Source organism: Rhinopithecus bieti, unplaced genomic scaffold (genome assembly GCF_001698545.2).
Source record: "Rhinopithecus bieti isolate Rb0 unplaced genomic scaffold, ASM169854v2 scaffold_21726, whole genome shotgun sequence".
NCBI classification, from domain to species: domain Eukaryota; kingdom Metazoa; phylum Chordata; class Mammalia; order Primates; family Cercopithecidae; genus Rhinopithecus; species Rhinopithecus bieti.
In genome coordinates this window covers 1,998,400-2,025,575 of record NW_016811100.1, presented here as the reverse complement: position 1 = coordinate 2,025,575, position 27,176 = coordinate 1,998,400, and the positions used below count along the sequence as shown (strand labels likewise).

General features: G+C 37.1%; 1 protein-coding gene and 1 long non-coding RNA gene across 3 annotated transcripts in view; both read right to left on the bottom strand.

The window, feature by feature from the left end:
* Positions 1-21,728, bottom strand: part of LOC108543167 (uncharacterized) — a 50,924-nt gene extending 29,196 nt beyond the window's left edge. Inside the window, exons 1-2 of the long non-coding RNA XR_001889504.1 lie at positions 21,616-21,728; positions 17-140 (exon numbers count right to left, since the gene is read on the bottom strand). This is a non-coding gene — a long non-coding RNA (uncharacterized LOC108543167). The remainder of the gene's footprint in view (positions 1-16; positions 141-21,615) is intronic.
* The window catches only part of NKAIN3 (sodium/potassium transporting ATPase interacting 3), a 751,259-nt gene that overhangs the window by 584,160 nt on the left and 139,923 nt on the right, over positions 1-27,176 (bottom strand). The gene's annotated exons all lie outside the window — the stretch shown is intronic.

Below are 27,176 nucleotides of genomic sequence, written 5' to 3'. Positions count from 1 at the left end.
CGTGTTTCCAACTTACCCACATAGAGGCCAAGCTAGCTGATGTGGGTAGCAGATAATTTCTTCTTGCTAGCCAGACACTTCTGAGATAACATCTTGACATGGATAAATCTAATAAAGAATAAAACAACTCAACAAACAAACTGGGGAATAAAAAGGAAAACTAAAGTCAGCAACTTCAGCATTGCTCCTATGCAATGTCTCCATGATATATTCACTTCAGCCTTTTTTTTAACTAAAACTCTTAATTATTGAAACATGCTTCACCTTATTATACACAAGAAATCAAGAGGAAAATGGAGCAAGTTTGGGAAATCACTGCAGATACGCGGTCTTCCAAGGTTAAATGGATAATTAGAAATTCTGCACTGCAAGGAAAATGTTTTCAAAGGGTAACATCCCCATAGGCAAATGGCTACTTTAAAGTTAAATGTGTCCACCACCATAGAAATAGTTACCAGCCACTACTGAGTTTTCATAAATACTCCAGTAGTTTAAGATGATGCTGTTTGGTCTTTGAAGAAGCAGATTCTTATGCTATATTCATATTCTGAAGTAACCAGCTTAAAAAATCTTACACTTTACTTTAATGATTAGTGGAGTGATTTTCTGGTGAGGCTTACATCAGGAAATAAACAAAGTCTTCTTTAAAATTCCCATTATCAAATTTTCATGCATTCCTCTTATCCTTATGAAATTGGAAACTAAGGTAATTAAGTTACCGTTGTCACCAATGGTAGATTTCCCTGTTCTCATCATTATCCTATCTATCTCAATGCCAAGAGTTTTAATATAGACTCTCAAAGACTTGAACAGATACTGACTTGACATTTCCAGTCTCACTAAAATGCACTTGATAATTGCTCATTATAATATAAAATAAATTTTTGGAGAGTGTGAAAGACTTTTGAATACAAATCAATCAGTCAATTAAATCCATTAAAGTAGACAGGATGTTAAATATATGTTCTATTCTGAAGAGATATCCTAACATCTGATAAAATTAAAATATCTGACTCCATAGTTTATGTAACTCTAGAGGATAACAGATGTTAAGATAACATCATCCGAGTAAGAGAGACATAGAACACGCAGAGGATACTAGAGTGAAACAAGCTACTAAACAAAGCATGCAAGATACTAAAGGTCACATTGAATGTCAATGCTTGTATTTTGAAGAAAGCATTCATTCTATGATACCAAATGCATCAATTTATCATTCTTTAAAAAATAATTTTTCTAGCCAAATTAACTACTCTCTCAGCGTATATACAAGTTTGTTTTCATTATTAAACTCATCAGGAACAACAACAAAAAATAGAGAAAATAGAATACATTCCTTTAGCTGACTACAAGCCAAATAACAGCAAATTTAATTCCACATGACCCTTATTTAACCCAAAGCCTATAAGATTAAGTGTACTCACTCATACTTTCAAAAGATCTCCTCCAGTGTTGTGTGGTGCAACAGATATATAATGTAAATATCATGTAACTTTGAGTTTTGTAGTAGGTACATTTAAAAAGACATAAAATTAATTTTAATAATGTATTTTGTTTACTCCAATGCATGTGGCTCACATTTATCATATTAGACAATGAAGGTATTGAGTAATTCTTCCCTCCCTGGGAGGCTTTTGTTTTAAAATTATAAGACTACATAATATGACATATATCCTCAACAAATAGAAGTGTATGGTGCATACTGTGAACTATAGACACAATGTTGAACAATAGATCTCTAAAAGTTCATCTTGCCTAACTGAAATTTTATACCTGTTGAATAGCAACTCCCCATTTCTCCTCCCATTCAGGCCGGGAAACCATTATTCTACTCTCTGTTTTTATGACTTTGACCATTACCTCGTATAAGTGGAATCATGGAGTATTTGTCCTTCTGTATCTGGCTTATTTCCCTTAACATAACGTCCTCAGGGTTGATCCATGTTGTCAGATAACGGCAGGATTTGTTTCTTTTTTAAGGTTGAATAATATGTACACATCACAGTTTCTGTATCTATTCATCTGTCAGTGGACATTTAGATTGTTTCCATACTTTGACTACTGTAAATGCAACTAATAGAGTGCAAATATGTCTTCAAGATTCTAATTTCAGTTCTTTTGGATAAGTACACAGAAGTGGGATTGCTAGATCATGTCATATTTCTATATTTAATTTTCTAAGGACACTCCATACTGTTTTACTAGTGGCTACATTACTTTATACTCCTATCAATAGTGTACAAGGGTTCTAAATTGTCTTTTGAATACATGTTATGTCTTTGGGATTTTTTGATAGCAGCCATCTGAACAGGTGTGAGATGATATTTTGTTATAGTTTTGGTTTGCATTTCCTGATCATTACTGATGTTGAGCATTTTTTCTTGTCCCTGACAGTCATTTGTAAGTCTTCTTTGGAAAAATGTCTGTTCAAGCCCTTCACACATTTTTTTATCTGTGTTATTTGGTTTTATTTGCTATTGAGTTGTATGAGTTCCTTGTAGATTTTTTGTATTAACCCCTTTTTGGATGTATGGTTTGTATATATTTTCTCCGTTGTATAGGTTTCCTTTTTACTCTGTTAAATGTTTTATTTTTGTTTAATGTAGTCCCATTTGTCTATATTTGCTTTTGTTGCCTGCACTTTTGGTGTCATATCCAAGAAATTTTGCCTAGACTAATGTTATGGAGCTTTCCTCTAAATTTTCTTCTAGTGGTTTTAGAGTTTCAGGTCTTATCTTCAAGTCTTTCCTTCAGGTTGAGTTCATTTTTCTGTATGGTATAAGATAATGGTCCAAATTCATTCTTTTGTATGTGGATATGCAGTTATTCCAGCATTAATTGTAAAGAGCTTGGGAGGTTTTGATAAAGAATGTGACCTTTGGGTGAAGAATCCTTTGCTTCAGCCCTCAAAATTCCCACAGAGGAAATAAAGAGTGATGTGTTCATATAAAAAAAAACAGACCACAAAAAGCTGGAGCACTACTCCCATAAAGCCAGTGTTAAGCTAAGTAAAAATACATGAAATGCATCATACTGCTGCATGTTTTCACAAGATAAAATGTTAGCATTAATTAAATAAATAATGTTTTTAGTATAAGATACGTTAGACTTAGTCATGGGGAGCTAAATGTGCCAGTAATAAAAAAGATGTCAGTTAGTTGGAAATGAGAAATCCACTTTAGAAAAGGCCATGATAATTTCAAATTGAAGTAGATGCAGGAGAATTGAGAAAAAGTATGTAAAAATCACAGCTGAAAATAATATTAATTTTTATTTAAAGATTGGATAGACCTGGTTAAGAGCTTGTGAAGAAATAAAAAATAGCTCTATATTAGTAAAGCTGTAAAAAATAAGAATGCCAATAATGGAAAAGAGAAGTGCATAATTTGTGTTAATTTGAGAATGAGGGACAGTTTCAAATTTAGGCAGTGTGTGTGTATGTATATGTTGGTGTGAATAGATGAATATCTGTATAAAGAATATACATATAATATGAATATTATATAAACATAGAGATGACCATAGATTGTAAAGGGCACATGCTGCTGGAGATGAAAATCTTGAGAAAGAGCATACTTTGGAAATAAAGATTTTATTAGATGGTGAATCTGATAAATAAAGGACTATGCCTATTTCTTTCAGAGATGACTAGTTGCCTATTAAAATATTCAGGCTATCCTTCCTTCCACAGTTTCATTTAGGAAGAGGGAGTCCAGTCAGTGGCTACATTTCATAGTTTCTTTGCATTTAGTTCAGGTGGTGTGACTTTTTCTGGTCAGTGGATATAAGTAAAAGTGATTTGTGTCACTTCCAGGCTGACATGGTTAAATGTGCTATGGTTTTCCCCAGCAACCTTGAAAATGGAAGAGCCACTGTTTGAAGGATCCAGAGTTCCTCTATCACTCCTTGGAGGCCTTGCCCCATGGGGTCACCCAACCAGTGACATCTGCAATGCACTTTGCATAAGTGACAAACTTATTTGGTGAAGTCACTGAATTAAGGGATTGTTTCTTATGACAGCCTTCCATGAATTTAAAAAGTATCTTAACTTTTAAATTATTCTATTTCCATTGTTTACCACAGAATATAAAACATAGTAAGTGATCAACCAATATTTCCTTTTTTGCTATGGTAGAGATAATTGCTTAAGTCAGAGGTGGAAAATAAGTCAGAGATGGAATATAGTAAATACCTTTACTAACTCTAGTCAACTACGAGTGGCTGGTGAAAGCCCTGTCTTGAAAAGTTTCTGAGATAAAATTCAGTTTCAATGGGAAAGAGATGTGATTGATTAGTAATGTCTCATATGAGTGCCAGATGGAGACGATGGGACATGTGCTATTTATCTGCCATTTGTGATTTTCTGGATCACCAGAATAGAATACTTAAAACCAAGTTAAAGAGATAAGTCGTCATTGATATGTTAATTAAAACTGGAAAGCTGATTTTTTTCTTAAACTCTTCTCAAAATTATTAGAGACTATTTACATGACATGGCATTCAAAATTTTTCACATTCCAATTCTGTTAGAGCATTTTATTGTCATAACAAGAGAAAGATTCCTAATCTTAAAAATGAATTAAAATGTTGTTTATTCAAACCACATTGTTTCTCTAGGAAAGACAGCATCAATTTAAGAAATAATTTTCACCCATAATAAGAGTTTTAAGATCATCTTTTATTTCCTTAAATATTTAAGAATGTATTTCACTCAGCATTCAAAGTAAACAGAATACCTAACTTAACTAATTGTCATGAAATAAAAAAGTTATTTTACCCCAAACAAAATAACTTGACATATTTTAGTTTATTTTCTGCATGAGACTGGAATGAGAATATTATCATACTCTTTGACTAGGCAACTAGCAATATTCCTAAAAACCTGCTCTAACAGCAGCTGCTAATGCAGATTCCTGTTCACCATAATGGTCCTCTGAGCCACTGTGTGCAGTGATGAGGAGTCAGCTCAGCAGGCTTGAGTTTGAATCCCAGTTTCCCATCACATACTGACTATATGACTTCATAGCTCCACATTGTTTCATCTGTTCCTTAGTTTTCCCCAATATATAAAAAATGGGACAACAGTACCTATATCATGAGGTTCTTATAAAACCTCATGATATACAAAATTATACTATATAAATATAAAGCGTGCTACAAGCATTTAATACACATTTGCTTCTAAAGAGGGAGGAACTACAGCCTGGTTTCCTGTGGGGAGTACATTCACAGCCATAGAAAGGTGTATATATATATATATATATATACATGTGTGTATGTGTGTGTATATATATATTTATATGTGTATATATATATATATATATATATATACATGTGTGTATGTGTGTGTATATATATATTTATATATATATTTATATAGAGAGAGAGAGAGAGAAAGAGAGAGAGAGAGACTCTGATTGACAGCCAAATCCTCCCGCAGCCTTTTCAGCTGATACAGAAAAATGAGCTCCACCCCAGGGAGATGGTGTGTATATTCCCCNTTTTTTTTTTTGAGATACAGTTTCACTCTGTCACCAGGCTGGAATGCAGTGGTGCAATCCTAGCTCATTGCAACCTCGACCTCCTGAGTTCAAGCGATCCTCCCAGCTTAGCCTCCCAAGTAGCTGTGACCACAGGCATGTGCCACACACCTGGCTAATTCTTCGTGTGTGTGTGTGTATATATATGTGTGTGTGTGTATATATATATTTATATATATATTTATATATAGAGAGAGAGAGAGAAAGAGAGAGAGAGAGAGACTCTGATTGACAGCCAAATCCTCCCGCAGCCTTTTCAGCTGATACAGAAAAATGAGCTCCACCCCAGGGAGATGGTGTGTATATTCCCCATATAGGCTACTTCCTCAAAAAGCAAAGCCATGGGGATTAGATCCTCCTCCTGCACTGCTAAAGTACATACACACTTAGACTTGAATTAAGGCAAACTGTGTCAGGGAGGAAACAGTAAGACAGGTATGTCGGGAACTGTCAATAGGAGTAAAAGTTGGCACAGACTTCCTGCAAGACATTTTGCTCACTACTCCACTGAAGTAGAGACAAAGAATCTGGTAGAGTTGACCCTGCAGCAATGGCACACTCTTCTATCTGCAACACCTGCCTAGTTGGGCTACAGCCAGAGGTTAGTACCAAGAGGCATAGGAGAACTGATGCTCTCTGCTTAGGGCCAAGTAGCTCGGAGGAACTAAGAAGGATAGAAGAAATATCCACTTCATGGTAAGGACTGACCTTCTGGGCACCTGGCTGCTCTGGTTTATAATCCTCAACCTTGTGTGGTGTTTCTTTGCCAAAGTTGTGTGGTAGGCTGCATGCCTAAGAATGATGAGTGGATTATCTGCCATGTTTAAGACCTGATATAGTCATCTGATGAAGTAAATTTTTTAAAGTTTTCCTTTTGGTGTTTATGCCATTTCTGTGGAGTATAGCTGTCTAATCTCTGGACTCTGTTGAATAAAAAGTGATTATTACCCAAAACCATATTTCAGCTAAATTTTGTTAAGAATCACATTACAATTAAATTTTCTGAAATTTTTTAAACTAATTTATGATTTGTGTAAATTTATCTGAAAATGATCTAATTCTTACTTTCATTCTATTTTTACAATACATAGATCATTTATTTCTTCTTGAAATCTGGTTAATCTTAATATAAATTTTCAAACTTAATCCAAAACACATCCTTTTAGATGGCTATTTGAGTAGTTTCACACAATGTCACAAAGGCTAAACTTGTAAAACTGGCCACACTTATTTTAAAAGGCTATATAAACTCCATATTTTCTGTTACTTCTGTATCTCAGGTTTTGTTGATAGGCTTACAGTCATGGCTCCAGAAAGAAATACAAAATTTTCACCTAAAAGAATCCTGGTGAACCCTAGGACTCATTATTCTGATACTTAAGCATTAAAATGTGTAACACAGAAATACCAATTACATTTTTAAAAATGAATGCTTGGCTGTGGAATATAATTGACTATGTAATTGGAATCACCCTTTAAGTTGAGTACAATCAGGTCTGCTGAGGCATGAGTTTAAGTGGGCATAGCAATAGTCCATTGTTTTGTGAAATTATATATCTAGATCTGGGCCTGAGTAGGTCCAGAAAGCATGAGTAAATTATATGAACAGGTACATTTCATAATGCCTACTTTATCTACCCTCTGCTCACACCCATGACTCATAAGAGATTTCCTACAACAAAATGATAGGGAAAAAAGAACTCTAGACTGGCTCATTGACGACATGTTGTTGCTAGCTAAAATTGACTGCTGACACGTGACAGCTCCCCTCCTAAAATATACTAGGAAAGGGAAATGTTCTCAGGTGACATGGTTGTGGGCTGTAAATTTGGTCACTACTTTATATAGAACTAGAAGTGTCCTTCACTGTAGATATGCATAAATTATTGGGTGGTGGGAAATGGCTTGATTAATTGAACATGGGCTTCAAAGGAATAAGATTGAAAAAACAAGGATGGGCACCTCGAGATGGCCTTTGTGGTTGGACCTATGGGAAGAGATGTAAACATTTTAATCTTTGTGTCACATATTAATGTCCATTGGAGAATTTCTCCCAAAGTCAGAGCTCCAAACCACCAGGAAATAGGAAGACTCTTCCTGTGAATGGCAGCCAGCATTTTTTCTTGATTATCTCAGGACTGCTATAACAAAACCACGAATAGAGTAACCATGATAGCAGACAGAAATTTCATAAGTACACTTAATAACACGGACTCCTTCTCTACAAGATGTATCTATTTGTCACCACTTAATGTACAACCTATTAGCAGCAAAAACTTACATTGAGCCCTCTCTATGACAACATTACTTGAGAATACCATCTGGCCATTTACTGGCAGGTAAATCACATCAGAACTTTTACACCCTGGAGAGTTGTGATTTCTCCTTATCAAATGTAATGCCTTCTTACAGAGTTCTTTCCTGGGTGGGAGAGGCCATGTAGTATGACTTTGCAAAGATGCACCTGAACTATCAATGTTATATTGCACATAGCATTGCCTCACTGGAAAAGACATAATTTACAGCAAAGGAAGTGTACCAATAATGACATGTACATGGAATTCAGGCAACCAATCACCCACATGCAGTCAACCTCAGAGATAGATGAAATTGCCTCCTATGATCTCAGTTACAGTACAAGCTTAAAATGAGTACTCTGTGGGGTCAAGGTGTTGACTTCCAGAATGCAGTACACACACTGAATCAATGGCCAGTATATAGTCCTATGTCCCTTTAATTAGACTACTTGGGTCTTGAACCAAAAGATAGAAGAAAGACTGGCTCCTTTTACCACCACTCCATGACCCACTTGTAGTCATGCTTCCCATCTCTGCAAGTTTTGGCTATGTAGGGCAAGAGATCCTGTATCCCAGGAGAGAAATGCTTCTGCGAGAGAACATATTAAGGGTACAATTAAACTTGAAGCTACAACCTTCCTTGGTCCATACAATACTCTTCGTGCCAGCGGATCTATGAGCAAATAAAGCAGTTGCAGTACTAGAGGAGGCTAACTTCCATGATTAGCATAAAGAGTCAGGGTTGCTGCTTTGCAATGGGGGCAGAGACAAGTAATACTCAAGGGATTCAAAGCGACAATACTTGATGCTTCTACCTCTAGTTTTGAAAGCAAAATAGAGAATGTAATAACCATGTCCCGAGAACACTGAAAAATGTAATAATTTAGACAACTCTGAAATGAAGATTTGCATCATTCCATGAGACAAATCACCCAGACCAGTCAAAGAATTGCTAAAGATGAAGGGAATCTAGACTGGGTGGTAGAAGGGGGGAGATGGCAAAGACCAGTTGCAGCCCCAGGACCAGCTATAGTAATGGGAGCGATAGCCAATCTCCTAGCCCACTTGCATTAAGTTTTCAGAGGGTGCAGCTGGCCACTACCTTAAAGGAATTCCTCTGAAAATAATTGATTTATTTCATCTCTATCAGAGAAGAAGTAAGGACATTTTTTCTTCTTATCTTTTTTTATGAGAGCCAGATATATGGTGGACACTCAAGTAGCTGAGTTGTGTGAAGAGTGGATTGTACATCTCTTAATCACCATTTCACATCTTCTTAGATTCACTTGCCTCTTATGATAGCTCTGTGATTTTGACCATCTTCACAGAGGTACTCTTTACTCCCCACTGATGGGTGATCCCAAGACTCAGTCTACACTTCTTAGGGAACAGAGTTCCTGGATCAGACAACCAGTTGCATCTGTTGGCATCTGAACTGATAATGCCTCTCAATCAGGGCTGTAACTGGGGAGAGGTGAGTGAGGTGTGAAGCACTTGCTTTGGATGAACAATTTAAGGAGATACCAAAATGTCATACTCAAAATAGAAGTTGATCTCATTGGTTTCTCACTTCTCTCCTTCACTCTACTGTTCTTCATCCTTTCTTTCTTGATTATATTCCTTAGTAAAACATTATCCTGCAAGTTACCCATCTGATAAGGAATTAATAAGCACAATATACAAGGAATTTAAGCAGCTCTGTAGGAAAAATCTAATAATCTGATTAAAAATAAGCAAAAGATTTTAATAGAAAGTTCTCAAAAAAAGACAAATAAATGGCACACAGGCATATAAAAAGATGCTGAGCATCACTGGTTGTCAAAGAAATTTAAATCAAAACTACAGTGAGATATCATCTCTCTCCAATTAATATGACTTTATCCAATAAACAGGCAATAAAAAATGCTGGTGAGAATGTGGAAAAAAGAGAACTCTTGGGAGGCTGAGGCTGGAGAATGGCGTGAACCCGGGAGGTGGAGCTTACAGTGAGCCGAGATCGTGCCAGCCTGGGCGACAGAACGAGACTCTGTCTCAAAACAAAACAAAATAAAAAAAGAGAACTCTTGTACACTCTTGGTAGAAATATAAATTATTTCAACTACTATGGAAAACAGTTTAGAGGTTCACCAAAAAACTAAAAATAGAGCTACCATATGTTCCAGCAAGCTCAATGTTGGGTATATACCCAAAAGAAAGGAAATCAGTATATGGAAGAGATATCTACACTCCTATGTTTGCTGCAGCACTGTTTATAATAGTCATGATTTGGAAGCAACTTAAGTGTCCATCAACAGGTGAATGGATAAAGAAAGTATGGTACTTATACACAATGGAGTACTATTCATCCCTAAAAAAAGAATGAGATCCTGTCATTTGCAACAACATGTATGGAATGGGAAGTCATTATGCTAAGTAAAATAACCCAGGCACGGAAAGACAAACATTGCATTCTCAATTACTTGTGGGATCTAAAAATCAATACAATTGAACTCATGGAGATAGAGAGCAGAAGGATGGTTATCAGAGGCTGGGAAGGGTAGTCAGGAGGATGGGGATGTAGGTGGAGAAGGTTAATGGGTGTGAAAAAATAGAAAGAATGAATAAGATCTAGTATTTGATGGTACAACAACAGGGTGACTATAGTCAGATATATGTATGTGTGTATGTATATATATGTGTGTGTGTGTGTATATATATGTATGTGTATATATGTATGTATTTATGTATATTTAGATGGAGTCTCACTCTGTCACCCAGACTGAGTGCAGTGGCGTTATCTCAGCTCACTGCAGCCTCCGCCTCCCAGGTTCAAGCGATTCTCCTGCCTCAGCCTCCCAAGTAGCTGGGATTAATGGTGCGCCACCACACTCAGCTAATTTTGTATTTTTAGTAGAAACAGGGTTTCACCATGTTGGCCAGGCTGGTCTCCAACTCCTGACCTCAAGAGATCTGCCCACCCTGGTCTCGCAAAGTGCTGCGATTACAGGCATGAGTCACCATGCCTGGCCAATAATAATTTATTTTTACATTTCAAAATAACTAAAAAAGTATAATTGAGTTTTTGTAACACAAAGGATAAATACTTGTGGGGATGGATATTTCACTTTACGTGATGTGATTATTATGTACCAAAACAGCTCATGTACCCCATAAATATGTATACCTACTATGTACCCACAAAAATTAAAATTCAAAATTCATCAAATATCCACTGGTCTTTTTTGTTAAGCTCTGCTGTCTGGGAGAACAGGTTAAGATCATTCTAACAAATGTGGCTCAAAGGAGACACATTAGGAGACCATCTAGAGAAAAATGAAAACTTTTTTGAAGGAGAATAAAAAGGGAAAGCCAAGGCAAGGGAAGAAAATAATGCAAAAGAAAACATCTAGGGTTTCTTCACCCTCACAAAACTGTAAGAAACTAAAATGTGATTATTTTAGAGGAAGAAAGATACTGACTGAATACAGCTATTGAATCCGTAATGAGTATGAATTGCAGATGGTAGATGGCTGGAAGGCAAAGAGTGGAGCAGATGTCTTTATAAGCCCCCACATTTTCCCAGGAAGGTTAAGATCAAGATCTTAGACATGGCAGTGAGGGGGCAGAGAAAAGGGTACTCATTATTCAAGAGTATGAAAAGAAATAATTCTTAGGCCGGGCGCGGTGGCTCCCACCCGTAACCCCAGCACTTTGGGAGGCCGAGGCAAGCAGTTCACGAGGTCAGGAGATCGAGACCATCCTGGCTAACACGGCGAAATCCCATCTCTACTAAAAACACCAAAAATTAGCAGGCGTGGTGACAGGCACCTGTAGTCCCAGCTACTTGGGAGGCTGAGGCAGGAGAATGGCATGAGCCCGGGAGGCGGAGCTTGTAGAGAGCTGAGATTGCGCCACTGCACTCCAGCCTGGGCGACAGAGCGAGACTCCATCTCAAAATAATAATAATAATAATAATAATTCTTAATAAAATTATTATAATGAATCATTTGTACCTGCAAAAGGAAGAAGCAGTTTCCATAGGTTATAAATGTAGATTACATTCAACATGTCCTTGTGAGATATGCATACACATCAACAAGTGCTTTACTGCAAAACTGAACCTTAAATCATCTGTAATATGTAACCCACAATTAAAAAATGAAGGTGTTGAAAGACTGGAGTCTATATGTAGTTAACACTAGCTTTTAATGTATCACTAATCACTTTACTATTTTAGAAAATAAAAATATGGCAAGCCAAGATGCTCAGCTTCTTGACAACTATGTAGACAACTGATGATGATGATGATGATGCTAATAATAATGAAGAATTACTATTTATTTAGCACTTATTATAATCCAGACTTTTCTGATCTCTCTCTCATCATCATCATTATCTATTTAACATCTCAAGCTTTACAAGCCTATTAAGTAGATGTATATAATATTTCTAATTAATTTCCAATTCACGGATGAGTAAGATGATATCTAGATCAGTCAGATAGTTGCCTGAGATTCAACTCAAAATACGTAGGTTTCAAAATACATGATCCTAATACTACACACTGAATGACTGACTTGAAAGTGTGCTGGGTAAATGTCCTTGTCAGTCTCTGAATTTCCACTCTGATAATATTTAAAAAGTATATATGATAAATTACTGCTGTATATAACATGTTTCCTAATATTTGTTGATTTTTCTTATTACCTCTAACCTAAAAGAAATAGCATTTCATGTATCATAATTAAATACTGACTGCTGACTAAGGCCCTGAAACAAAAGGAACAATAGGAGATTTCATGAAATATAGTTCTTTTTACCTATATCTAACTCAGGTAAAAGCTTTATAAGGCCAGTTGAAGAAGTATTTATTGTACTTAATTGGATCGAATTTGTAGAAAACATCTAGAAAAGCTGAATCATTGTTCACACTGCTTCAACTCCTCTTATCAAATCTTCTGCATTCATGCGATGAACAGCAGAACTGTTGCTAACCGTCACATGACATATTTTATTAAGAGGCAATTATATACTAAAATAAAGCATCAAAAGAACAGTATTGTTGATTTTTTTCCACACTTCCAATTCCTCAATGTAAATGGCGAAATATTTGAAAACTTAATCAAATCTTCAAGTGTCTTGACAACCATACATTATATTTGCTTCACGGATAATGCAACTCCTATTTACACAGTATACAGAAAATCCCATTGAAACAGAAGTAACACATTTTAAAGAAAATCTTATTATACAGCTTAAAATAAAGCAATCTATGGTAAATATAGTCTGTACTGCAGGCAGGAATGGAGGCATAAGGTAGAAAAACAGAAAATGTCTTTACTCATCCTGAATAGTATTCAGGTGGCTTATTTTACAAAAAGTCCCAAATCAAAGATATACATATGCACACAGAAGTACAAAAAGATATTCCAAAGCTTTATCAACATTTATTTCAGATTTTGGTCATTACTGATTTATTCAAGTACTACTCAGTAATTTATTATCTATGTCTAAATATATAAATAAGTTCCTATTAATGAGAAAAATAATAAAAAACAAAATCACATAAGGCTTTCTGTAAAAGCATATAGCAATAAAATTAAATATTTTGGAATTTATTAGAATAAGAAGTTATAACTCATTAATAAATCATAAGTTATATCATCTCCTATGTTGGGGTTTGTTTAAAGTATACTAAAGTAATATAAAGACATTCCTATATTATGGTATTTTTTATTTATTAAAATGTACATTTATTCTGAGACAACTAAACATTTTCTTTCACAAAGAATATAAGCTTAGTCAAAACTTGATTTGAATTTTATACTTTAGTTTTTTCCTTGAATATATTTAGAGATTTAAATAATCAAGTTTTGACATTAGCCTCTATTTATTTAGCTCTTGATTAAAATAGAATAGAAAACCAAAGTTATAAAAAATGCCTTAAAATTTATTGATCTTTTAATACCCTCTACATAGGAAAACACTTAATAATTCAACATAATAAGGTAGAAAATTACATAATGTGAGGCTCAGGCAAAACCAATAGACCCAAGGGTGATAATCAAAAATATTTAACAAGTGGTGTGGCAGTTGTCCCAAATATTCAGAATGTATCCTGGTAGAATATACCACACTCCAGACATGTGCCCTGACTGAACACCAGCCCTGGAGAAAGCAACAAAATAGAACTGATAGTCCTTAAAGAGATGTTAAACTCTATGAAAAATCTCCAAACTGCTTTCCACAATGGCTGAACAAATTTACATTCCCACCAGCAGTGTATAAGTGCTCCCTTTTCTCTACAGCCTGGCTAGCATTTGTCGGTTTTGACTTTTTAATGAGAGTCATTTTGACTGGTGTGAGACAGTACCTCACTGTGGTTTTAATTTGTATTTCTCTGATGATTACTGGTGATGAGCATCCTTTATATGTTTGGTGGCCACTTGTATGTCTTCTTTTGAGAAGTTTCCATTCATGTTCTTTCCCCATCTTTTCATGAGGTTTTTATGTTGTTGTTGTTGTTGTTGTTTGATGGCGTATTCTTTTTTTCTGTTTGTTTGTTTGTTTTTTGAGACGGAGTTTCGCTCTGTTGCCCAGGCTGCAGTGCAGTGGCATGATCTCAGCTCACTGCAACCTTCGCCTCCCAGGTTTAAGCTATTCTCCTGCCTCAGCCTCCCGAGTAGCTGGGACTACAGGCACCGACCACCAAGCCCGGCTAATTTTTGTATTTTTAGTAGAGTCGGGGTTTCACCATGCTGGCCAGGCTGGTCTCAAACTCCTGACCTCAAGTGTTCCACCTGCCTCTGCCTCACAAAGTGCTGGGATTACAGGTGTGAGTCACCGCATCCAGCCAAGGTTATTCGTTTTTTGCTTGTTGATTTCAGTTCCTTATAGATTCTGGATAGTACACCTTTGTTGGATACATAGTTTGGGAATATTTTCTCCCATCCTGTAGATTGTCTGTTTAAAGATTTTCTTCTGGAATTTTTATAGTTTGAGGTCTTACATTTAAATCTTTGATCCATTTTGAGTTAATTTTTGTATATAGTGAAAGGCAGGGGTCCAGCTTCAATCTTCTGCATGTAACTAGCCAGTTATTCTAGCACTACTTATTGAATAAGAAGAGTTTTCTCCACTGATTTTTTTGTTTTGTTTTGTTTTTTGTTTGTTTTCTTTGTCAGCCTTATTGAAGATCAGATGGTTGTAAACTTGTAGCTTTATTTCTGCATTTTCTATTCTGTTCCTCTAGTTCGTGTGTCTCTTTTTGTACCAGTACCATGCTATTTTGATTACTATATCTTTATAGTATAGTTGAAATTTGGGTAGTGTGATGCCTTTGGCCTTGTTCCTTATGCTTAACATTGCTTTAACTATTTGTACTCTTTTTTGGTTCCACATGAATTCCAGAATAGTTTTTATTTTTTTCCTTCTCATTCTGTAAAGAATGACTTTGGTAGTTTTGTAGTAATAGCATTGAATCTGTAAATAGTTTTGGGCAATATGGCCATTTTAACTATACTAATTCTTTTAATCCACAAGCATGGAATGTTTTTCCATTTGTTTCTGTCATCTCTGATTTCATTCACCAGTGTTTTGTACTTCTCCTTGTAGAAATATTTCACCCCTTTGATTAGCTGTATTCCTAGGTAATTCATTTTCTATGTTGCTATTGTAGAGGTGGGAATTGTGTTCTTTATTTGACTCTTAGCCTGGACATTATTGGTGTATAGATATGCTACTGATTATTGTACACTGTTTTGTAACCTAAATCCTTAGTAAAATTGTTTATCAGTTCTACTAGTCTTTTAACATCACCTCAAGGGTTTTCTAGATATAGAATCATATCATCAGGGAAGAGAGATAGTTTGACATCTTCTTTTCCTATTTTGTTGCCTTTAATTTCTTTCTCTTGACTGGTTGCTCTGAGTAGGACTTCCAGTACTATGTTGAATAAGAGTGTTGAGAGTGGGAATCTTTTTCTTGTTCCAAGTTCTCAAGAGGATTTAATAGTTCTAACTTTTGCCCATTCAATATGATGTTGGTTGTAGGTTTGTGATAGGTGGCTCTTACCATTTTGAGGTGTGTTCCTTTAATGCCTAGTTTGTTGAGGCTTTTTATCATGAAGGGATGTTGGATTTTATCAAAAGCTGTTTCTCCATCTATTGAAAGAATGTCATAGTTTTGCTTTTAATTCTGTTTATATTGTGAATTACATTTATTGATTTCTGTATGTTAAACCAGTCTTGCATCCCAGGAATAAAGCCTGACTGATCATGGTGTGTTAAATGTTTTGATATGCTGCAGGATTTGGTTTGCTAGTATTTTGTTGAAGATTTTTATATCTATGTTTATCAGGGATATTGGCCTAAAGTTTTTGTTGTTATTGCTGTTATTGTGTCTCTGACATATTTTGGTGTTAAGCTGATGCTAGCTTCATAGAAAAACTTAGGGAGGAGCCCCTCTGCGTCCATTTTTTGGAATATTTTCAGTAAGATTGGCACCAGCTCTTCTTTGCATGTCTGGAAGAATTCAACTGTGAATTCATCTCATCCAGCGCTTTTTTTGGTTGGTAAGTTCACTGTTTTTTTGTTGTTGTTTTGTTTTTTTTGTGACTCAATAGCGGAACTTGAACTTGATATTGGTCTATTCACGGTTTTAATCTCTTCCTTATTCGGTCTTGGGACATTATGTGTTTTCAGGAATTCATCCATTTTCTCTAGATCTTCTAATTTATGTGCATAGAGTTGTTCATAGTATACTCTGAGGATCTTTTATATTTCTGTGGGATCAATTATAATGTCATTCTTATCATTTCTGATTGTGCTTATTTGGATCTTCTCTTTTTTTTCTTTGTTAATCTAACTAATGGTCTATCAATCTTTTCTTGTTTGTTTTTTTCCAAAGTACCAAGTACCAATTCTTGGTTTCACTGATCTTTTGTATCAATACTTACATCTCAGTTTCATTCAGTTCTATAATTTCAGAGCTACTATTCAACCCAGCAATACCATTACTGTGTATATATGCAAAGGATAATAGATCATTATACCAAAAATACACATATACTTACATGTCCATTGCCTTGTTATTCACAATAGCAAATACATGGAATCAACCTAAGTGCCCATCAGTGGTAGATGGGATAAAGAAAATGTTACATATACACACCATGAATACTACACAGCCACAAAAAAAAAAAATAAAATCATGTCCTTTGCAGCAGCATGGATGGCGCTGTAGGCCATTATCCTAACCAGGATCAGAAATTAATGCAGGGACAGAAAGCCAAATATCACACATTCTCACTCATAAGTGGGACCTAAACATTGAACACACGTGGACATAAACATGGAAACAATAGACAATGCAGACTACAGAGGGGGAAGGGAGGGAGGCGGATATGGGTCCCTAAATTACCTATTGGGTACTATGCTCACTACCTGAGTGCAATGTACCCACGTAACAAACCTGAATATGTGCTCCCTGTATCTTAAAAAGAGTTGAAAAAAAAAAAAAAACTCATCAAACATTTTAAAAGTTGTTAAATATTGGAGGATAACCTTATTATTTTAAAATCATGTGTGTATAATTTTGTAATATTTAATAAAAAGTGAGCCAGGACTATAAGGTAGTGAACAACAACAACAAAAAAAAACATGGTAAACTATATGAGCACAATATAAAATCTTCTGAATTTTTACTTAGTGTTAAATAATTTCAAAATTAGTAAAGAAAAGTATTTTAAAAAACTCTGAAGTTGGATATTTTCTTCTTAGCCTTAGCANACTCTGAAGTTGGATATTTTCTTCTTAGCCTTAGCAAACAACAAAACAAACAAAAGCCTAAAGATAAAATAAAATTTTAAATAAAATCTAAATTTATTTAATCCTATAATGAAATATTAATGAATATTAACATCTTGGGGAATAGAAAACTTTCTAAGTATAATGATAATAAAAATGTGATTATAGGCCTGTAAAATTCCAATAAATAAAAAGTAGTACAATAATAATACTTAAAATGAGTACAACAGATAACATAGGCCGGGCGCAGTGGCTCATGCCTATTATCCCAGCACTTTGGGAGGCTGAGGCAAGAGGACCACCAGAGGTCAGGAGTTCGAGACCAGCCTAACCAACATGGCGAAATCCTGTCTCTACTAAAAATACAAAATTCGCTGGGTGTGGTGGTATATGCCTGTAATCCCAGCTACTCAGGAGGCTGAGGCAGGAGAACTGCTTGAACCTGGGAGATGGAGGTCGCAGTGAACTGAGATCGCTCCACTGCACTCCAGCCTGGGCAACAAAAGCGAAACTTCATCTCAAAAAAAAAAAAAAAAAAAAAGAACAAGTTAATATAAATATTAAACAGAAAGCCCTTTCCAAAAGTATTTTAAAACACTTCTGTGGCAAAAATAGCACAGAGCACTAATGTGTAATTGATATAAAAAATTACATAAATGCATGAAAAAATGTCAATTTCACCAGTGATCAAATATATTGCAAATGTAAGATTCACTGTACAGCAGAGAGTAATAATTCTTCAAAACCATTTTTCTATTTTTTCACCAATATTTAGTTCCTAGTTTTCAGTTGGATCTTGACAAACTCAAAATAAACACTACATCTCCCAGTTTCTCTAACAATTAGATTTGTCTAGGTGACTAATTTATGACTAATGAATGTGAACAGAAGATTTTAAACAAAGTTAGAAATTTTTCATAAAGAAAATTGCATTGTTCCCTTAAATAGAAAGGAAATTCTACCTCCCTTCACTTTTTCACTTTCCTCCATAATGCTGTTTGGACACAGTAAAGGCAGTGGTGTACTAACTTAGACCAAGTGGGTGACAGCAAAAAGTTTACAGCCACAGAGATCTTTCAACAACATGGTGGAAAAAGCTATTGCCAGACATGAATCACCTGTACTTCCTCTAAACCACTAAGTGAGAAAAAATAAATGTCTATAATGTTTATACCACAGTTTATAAGATCTCTGCTAAATGTAATTGAACTTGAGTGCTCAATAAGAAACATGTTTATTTTTAACCTTTTATACTATTAATAATTTTAAATTTATTACATTTAATATTAGTGATAGTGAGATGGGTACAGTCATACTCTACAGGCGAGAGTAAAATCACCAGTTCAGTTTTGTGGGCTGCACACTGCACAACTCCAAGGGCTGTATATATTCACATATATATATACAGAAATACAGCTATTGGCCCTAGATGGATGTATAAATTTGCACAGCCTTTAAAAATATATTTTGAAAGTGTTGATCAAGATTCTGAGAGATGATGATTCCACTTAAATTCTACTGTAATAAGTAGTGGGATGAATAAGTAGAGCTATATTCAAAATTTTGTGTTCAAAGTTTATTACATAAAAGGAAAATGGGAAACAATAATATCTAAAATATGTAGTGAAAGTAAATAAAATAGATGGGTAAATATATAGACTATAATACAGTGAAATCCTATGTCACTCTGTAACATACATGTATTTAGAGACAGGGTTTCACTCTGTTACCCACCCTAGAGTGCAGTGGTGCGAACCTAAATCATTGCAGCCTCCAACTCCTGGCCTCAAGTGATCCTCTCGTCTCAGCCTCCTGGTAGCTACACATGCCGCCACATAGATCAAATATGTGTGTATTGTAGAGACGTGGTCTCTTTGTGTTGTCTAGGCTGGTCTCTAACTCCTGTCCTCAAACCATTCTCCCACATCAGCATCCTAAACCACTGGGATTACAGGCATAAGCTTAAACATTATATTTTTGAAAACTATCTAGTCAGGCTGGGCACGGTGGCTCACGCCAGTAATCCCAGCACTTTGGGAGGCTGAGGTGACTGGATCATGAGGTCAAGAGATCAAGACCATCCTGGCCCACATGGTGAAACCTCGTCTCTATTAAAAATACAAAAATTAGCTGGGTGTGGTGGTGCATGCCTGTAGCCCCAGCTACTCGGCAGACTGAGGCAGGAGAATCATTTGAACCCGGGAGGCGGAGGTTGCAGTGAGCCAAGATCGCGCCCCTGCACTCCAGCCTGGTGAAAGAGCGAGACTCTGTCTCAAAAAACAAATAAATAAATAAATAAAAGCAAATTATGTAGTCTTGTCAGATAATAAATTCAATGCAATGTTAATTTTTTAAAACTCTCTATATACCATGATCCAAAAAGATAGAAAAAAAGCATGCAAGTATATATATATATACACACACACACACACATATATTTTATGTATATATATACATATACACACATAAAATATTGGAAAAATCTATTAAAATATTAATACATTTATCTCTGAATGGTTGATTTATGAGTTTTTTACTTTGTTAATGCCTACTGTTATTTTCTTTTATTCCAGTAAGCATGTCATATTTGGAAAGTCAATTAAAATGAATACCTAAACGTCCAGTAAAAGAATCCTAAATAGAAAAGTATTGCAAATGTTTATGTTCAAATGTCTATATTGTTACAAATATTCTAATTCAGCTAGTGATGACAGTATCAGCATTGTGGCTAATTTGATAATGATAAAGGAAAATATCTTGTTTACAACTGAAATAAATTTAAACATTGCTTGAAACTTATTCTAAAAGAATATTGTTCATGAAAGAGTTTCTAGAAAGTTACATATGGAACAACAGAATTGTCTATTTTAATTTATTTGCCATGATCACATAAGAATTTGAGAAAAATTCAACTCCCCTTTTCAGATGCACAGTTAGAGACAGGAACACCTAATAGAGGAATATTATTAAGTATTTAGTGTGCATAAATACTTCATATAAATCAACAGATTCATTAAAATATATTTTGAGGTCTAAAAATGACGTAAATGGTATCTCAATGTATATAAATATGATGTTTTGAAACATAACATTGTAACATTATTATTATAGGTCTTTCTTAGGGCCAGTGATAAAGCAAATTTTATAGCCCAGAAAGCAACAGCTTCCAAATATAAATGTATATTTATTAAAAAAAAAAAGTGACTAAAGTATCTTACTTTTATTTTTATGAGGAAGAAAAGACTCATAAAAGACTTATATCCTCAGTGATGTATTTTATTTTCTTATGTTTGAAAAACAAATCTTGGGCATGATCTAACTTTTACATATTTCTTAAATTTATGTAAGTTCTCTCTTAAGAGCTCACATACATAGTTCGCATTTTACAGCAGACAAATTCAGGTGAGGTGAGGCCTTCTCCATTTTAAGACATTGAAAGCATAAGGAATGAAATTATATACATGAGTTAAATATTAAGTAGTTGCCCATATCAGTTCAATAAGCATTTATTAAATACCTTGTATGTACTCAGCCACATGTTAGGCACTGAGGATAGACACTCAGTATAAGGAGTGACTTCTCTTTGGAAAAACTTTGAAACAATATTTTTCATTAAACATTATGGTAACTAAGATAAATTATCCTTGGTTTTACTGTAGTGAGCCATATTGATCAAAGAACTTATATTCTTATTGGAGAAAGGAGACTCATAAATTTCAAATAATTGGATACTGGTTTAAAAATGATTTACAGCCAAGTAATAACTTATATGGTGTAAATTATTAATAGCTTGTTAATTAAAAGAAAAGAGAAATCAGTGAGCTTCTAAAATGAGAATGGGTCATCAAGAAAACTTGAATGTCGAGGCAGAGCAAGGTGGCCAGATAGAAACGTCCACTGATGATCGTCTCCATCAGAACAACAAATCGGACAACTATTCACACAAAAAAGCACCTTCATAAGAATCAATAAGCAGGTGAGCAATTACAGTACCTGGTTTTAGCTTGGCATCACTGAAAGAGGCACTGAAGAGGGTAGGAAAGGCAACCACGCTGCCCCCACACCACCACCACCCAGCAGCAGCACTGTGGCATGGAGAATCTATGTGCCTAGGGCACGAAGAGAGCACTGATTGTGGGATTCTGAATTGGAACTCAGTGCTTCTGTGTCATAACGGATAGTAACACCAGGCAGAACTCAGCCAGCACCTGCAGAAGGAGCAATTATGCTAGCACCAGTAAGAGGAAAATTGTTAATCCAAGTGGTTAGAACCTGAATTCTTGCAGCTCCACCACCACAGGCTAATAAAGTACTCTGTGGTCCTATATAACTTTGAAAAGTGGCTTAAGCCACAAAGGCTGCAATTCCTGGTCAAGTCTTGGTACTGTGCTGGGCTCAGAGCCAGTAAACTTGGTGGGGATATGACCCAGTGAGATACCAGCAGGGGTGGCCAAAGGAGTGCTTGTGTCACCCTTAGCCCAATGCCAGAAAACTCAACTTGAAGCTCCAGGAGAGGCTCTTTCCCTCTGCTTGAGGAGAAGAGACAGAAAAGTAAAGAGGACTTTGTATTCCAACTTGGGTATTAGCTCAGCCACAGTACGATATGGTACCAGGCAGAGTATGGAGGCCCCTATTCTAGGCCCTAGCTTCCAGGTGACATTTCCAAACATACACTGGGGTGGGAGGAAACAAACCCTCTTCCTTGAAAGGAAGGACTCAGTCGCAGCAGGATTCATCACCTGCTGACTAAAGAGTCCTTGGTCCCTGAATAATCAACAGTGATACCCAGGCAGTGCTCACCACGGGCCATAGGTGAGACTCAGAGATGTGCTTACTTTAGGTGTGACCTAACACATTCTCAGCTGTGGTGGCCATAGGGAGAAACTATTTCTGATTGAGAAAAGGAAAGAGAAAATTAAAAGGGTATTTTATCTTACAGCATAGGTAAGAGCTCAGGCACAGTAGGGTACAGCGCTGTACTAGTCCATACTCACACTGGTATAAGGACATGCCTGAGATTGGGTAATATATAAAGGAAAGAAGTTTAATTGACTCATGGTTCTGCAGGGCTGGGGAGGCCTCATGAAACTTAAAATCATGGTGAAGGGGGAGGCAAACATGTCCTTCTTTCTTTCTTTTCATGTTGGCAGGAAGGAGAAGAATGAGAGCCAAGCAAATGCATAAGCCCCTTGTAAAACCACCGGATCTTAAGAAAACTTACGCATTATCATGAGAATAGCATGGGGGAAACCACCCCAGTGATTCAAATACCTCCTACCGGCTCCGTCCAACGACATGTTGGGATTATGGGATCTACAATTCAAGATGAAACTTGGGTGGAGACACAGCCAAACCATATCATTTCTCCCTGGCCCCTCCCAAATCTCATGTCCTCACATTTCAAAACACAATTATGCCCTTCCAACAGTCCTCTAAACTTTTATTCCAGCATTAACTCGAAAGTCAAAGTCCAAAGTCTCACTGGAGACAAGGCAATTTCCTTATGCATTTGAGCCTGGAAAATCAAAAGCAAGTTAGTTACTTCCTAGACACAATGAGGGTACAGGCATTGGGTAATACACCTATTCCAAATGTGAGACATTGGCCAAAACAAAGGGGCTACAGGCCCCATGTGAGTCTGAAACTCAACAGGACAGTCATTAAACCTTAAAGTTACAAACATCTCCTTTGACTTCATGTCTCACATCCAGGGCATGCTATTGCAAGAGGTGGGTTCCCATGGCCTTGAGCAGCTCTGCCCCTGTGGCTTTACAGGGTACAGTCCACCTCCTAGCTGCTTTCATGGGCTGGCATTGAGTGTCTGTTGCTTTTCCAGGTCCGTGGTGTAAGCTGTCAGTGGATCTACCATTCTAGGGTCTGGAAGACAGTGGCCCTCTTCTCACTGCTCCACCAGGCAGTGTCCCAGTGAGGACTTTGTGTGGGGGCTCTGACCCACGTTTCCCTTCCACACTTTCCTAGCACAGGTTCTCCATGAGGGCTTCACCCCTGCAGCAGACTTCTGCCTGACATCCAGACATTTCCATCTAGGCAGAGGTTCCCAAACCTCAATTCTTGTCTTCTGTGCACCCTCAGGACCAATACTGCATGGTAGCTGCCAAGGCTTGGGGCTTGCACTCTCTGAAACAACGGCCTGAGCTGTAACTTGGCCTCTTTTAGCCTTGGCTAGAGTGGCTGGGATGAAGGGCACCAAGTCCTGAGGTTAAATATAGCAGGGGAGCCCTGGATCTGGCCCATTTTTTCCTTTTAGGCCTCTGTGCCTGTGATGAAAGGGGCTGCCATGAAGGTCTCTGATATGCCCTGGAAACATTTTCCCCATTGTCTTGGGAATCAACATTTGGTTCCTTGTTACTTATGCAAATTTCTGTAGCTGGCTCGTATTTCTCCCCAGAAAATGAGTTTTTCTTTTCTATTGCATTGTCAGGCTGCAAAATTTCCAAACTTTTATGTTGTGCTTTCTCTTGAATGCTTTGCTGCTTAGAAATTTCTTCCACCAGATACCTTAAATCATCTCTCTCAAGTTCAAAGTTGCACAAATCTTTAGGGCAGGGGCAAAATGCTGCCAGTCTCTTTGAAGAGCAAGAGTGACTTTTACTCCAGTTCCCAACAAGTTTCTCATCTCCATCTGAGACCACCTCAGCCTGGTCTTCATTGTCCATATCACTATCAGCGTTTTGGTCAAAGCCCTTCCACAAGTCTCTAGGAAGGTCCAAAGTTTCCCACATCTTCCTGTCTTCTGAGCCCTCCAAGTCTCTAGGAAATTCCCAACTTTCCCACATTGTCCTGTCTTCTTCTGAGCTCTCCGAACTGTTCCAACTTCTGCCTGTTACCCAGTTCCAAAGTTGCTTCCACATTTTTGGTTATCTTTACAGCAATGGCCCACTCTTTGTGGTACCAATTTACTGTATTAGTCCATTCCCACGCTGCTATAAGGACATACTCAAGATTGGGTAATTTAAAAAGGAAAGAGGTTAAATTCACTCACAATTCTGTGGGGCTGGGGAAGCCTCAGGAAACTTATAATCATGGCAAAAGGGGAAGCAAGCAAGTCCTTCTTCACAGGGCGGCAGGACGGAGAAGAATGAGAGCCAAGTGCAAAGGGAAAAGCCTCTTATAAAACCATCAGATCTTGTGAGAACTTACTGTCATGAGAATGGCATGGAGGAAACCACTCTAATGATTCAATTACTTCCCACCAGGTCCCTCCCACAACATGTGGGGATTATGGAAAGTACAATTCAGAATGAGATTTGGGTGGGGACACAGCCAAACCATATCAAGCACCAAGTGGGCTCTTGAGGTTCCCAATTCCAGGTCTTGGCTCTTAGACAGTATTTCTTGACTTACTCTGAGTCAAAGAAGGGCCCACTGCTCTGAAAAGAGAGTTCCAGGCCTGGAAGCATTCACCACAGGCTGACTGAAAAGCCCGTGGGCCTTGAATAAACATTGGTGGTAATCAGACATTACTCACCACAGGCTTGGGTGGTGGTGACCAGTGGGAGCAACACCTCCGCATGTGGAAAGTGAAGGGAAAAGTGGGAAAGATTTTTTCTTGTTGCCTTGGTGTCAGCTGAACCACAATAAAAAAGAGCACCAGGTTGATACCTAAGGTTTGTGACTCCAGGGACTGGCTGCCAGACAGCATCTCTGGACCTAACTGTGATCAGGGGACACTTGAAGCCCTGAAGGTTGAGATAAAAGCCTGGATTGTTTCACCACCAGCAGATTCTAGAACTCTAGAAACTTGAGTTAACAAAGGCAATAGCCAGGCAGTGGTTATTGTGGACCTTGGGTGAGACCCAGTGTTGTGCTGGCTTTGGGCCTAACTCGGTGGAGTCCCCATGATGGTGTCACCCCTTTCCCAGCCCTAGAAGCTCAGTTCAAAGAGAAAGACTCTGTTTATTTGGGAGTAAGTAAGGGGAAGGAACAAGAGTCCCTGCCTGATAATCCAGAGAATTCTTCCAGATCTTATCCAAGACCACAAAGGCAGTACTTCTAGGAGTCATCAAGATCCTTAGAGTTACTGGGCGTGGGGTTCCCCCTAAGGCAGATATGGCTGCAGTAACCAAAAACTTAGATAAAAACTGGGCGTGGGGTTCCCCCTAAGGCAGATATGGCTGCAGTAACCAAACACTTAGATAAAAACACCCAAGTCACTTTGGATACCTGGAAAGCCTTCCCAAGAAGAATGGGCACAGACTGCAAATACTACCATAAATGCCTAACTCTTCAATGCCTCGATAGTGATAAACATCCGTAAGCATCAAGACAATCCAGTAAAACATGCATTCACCAAATGAACTAAATAAGGCACCAGTGAAACATTATGGAGAGATATGTGAACTTACAGACAGAAAATTCAAAAGAGTTGTTTTGAGGAAACTCGACAAAATTCATAATGACACAGAAGGAATTCCGAATCCTATGAGATAAATTTTTAAAAGATTGAAATAATTTAAAAGTATCAAACAGAAACTCTAGAGTTAAAAAATGCAATTGACTCACTGCAGGGTGCATAAGAGTTTTGTAACAGCATTGATCAAGCAGAAGAATTAGTGAATTTGAAGAGAGGCTACGTGAAAATACACAGCCAGAGAAGACAAAAGAAAGAATAAATGAGAATAACACATGCATGCAAAATCTGGGAAATAGCCAGCCTCAGAAGGGAAAAATCTAAGAGTTCTTGGCCTTAAAGAGGATGTAGAGAGAGAGAGAGAGAGAGAGAGAAGTGTAGAAAGTTTCATCAAAAGAATACTAACAGAATTTCCCAAACCTAGAGAAGGATATCAATATCCAAGTACAAGAAGGTTATAGAACACGAAGCACATTTATCCTAAGTAAGTCTATCTGAAGACATTTAATAATGAAACTGCCAAAGGCCAGAGATAAAGAAAGGATTCTAAAAGTGACAGGATAAATAAAACAAATAATATTCAATGGAGCTCCAATACATGTGGCAGCGGACTTCTCAGTGGAACCCTTACAGGACAGGAGACAATGTCAAACGAAAAAAACAACTGTTAACTGTTATTGTAGAATAGTAAATCCAGTGAAAATATCCTTCAAAGATGAAGGAGAGAGGAAGACTTTTCATAGACAAACAAAAGCTAGGGATTTCATGAACACAAGACCTGTCCTACAAAAATGCTAGGACACTCCCCTTGTCAATGCTTCCTCTGCACCCCTGTGGTTCATACTTTCAGTCAATCTCAACAAAACATCCAATTTCTAGAAAATATAGCATTTGGCCGGGCACCGTGATTCATGCCTGTAATGCCAGAAATCTAGGAGGCCAAGGCGGGTGGATCACTTGAAGTCAGGAGTTCGAGACCAGCCTGGCCAACATGGAGAAACCCCGTCTCTACTAAAAATACAAAAATTAGCTGGGAGTAGTGGTGTGGACCTGTAATCCCAGCTACTAGGTGGGGGCTGAGGCAGGAGAATCACTTGAACCCAGGGGGCAGAGGTTGCTGCCAGCCAAGATTACACCACTGCACTCCAGTCTGGGTGACAGAGTGAGAGTCTGTCTCAAAAAA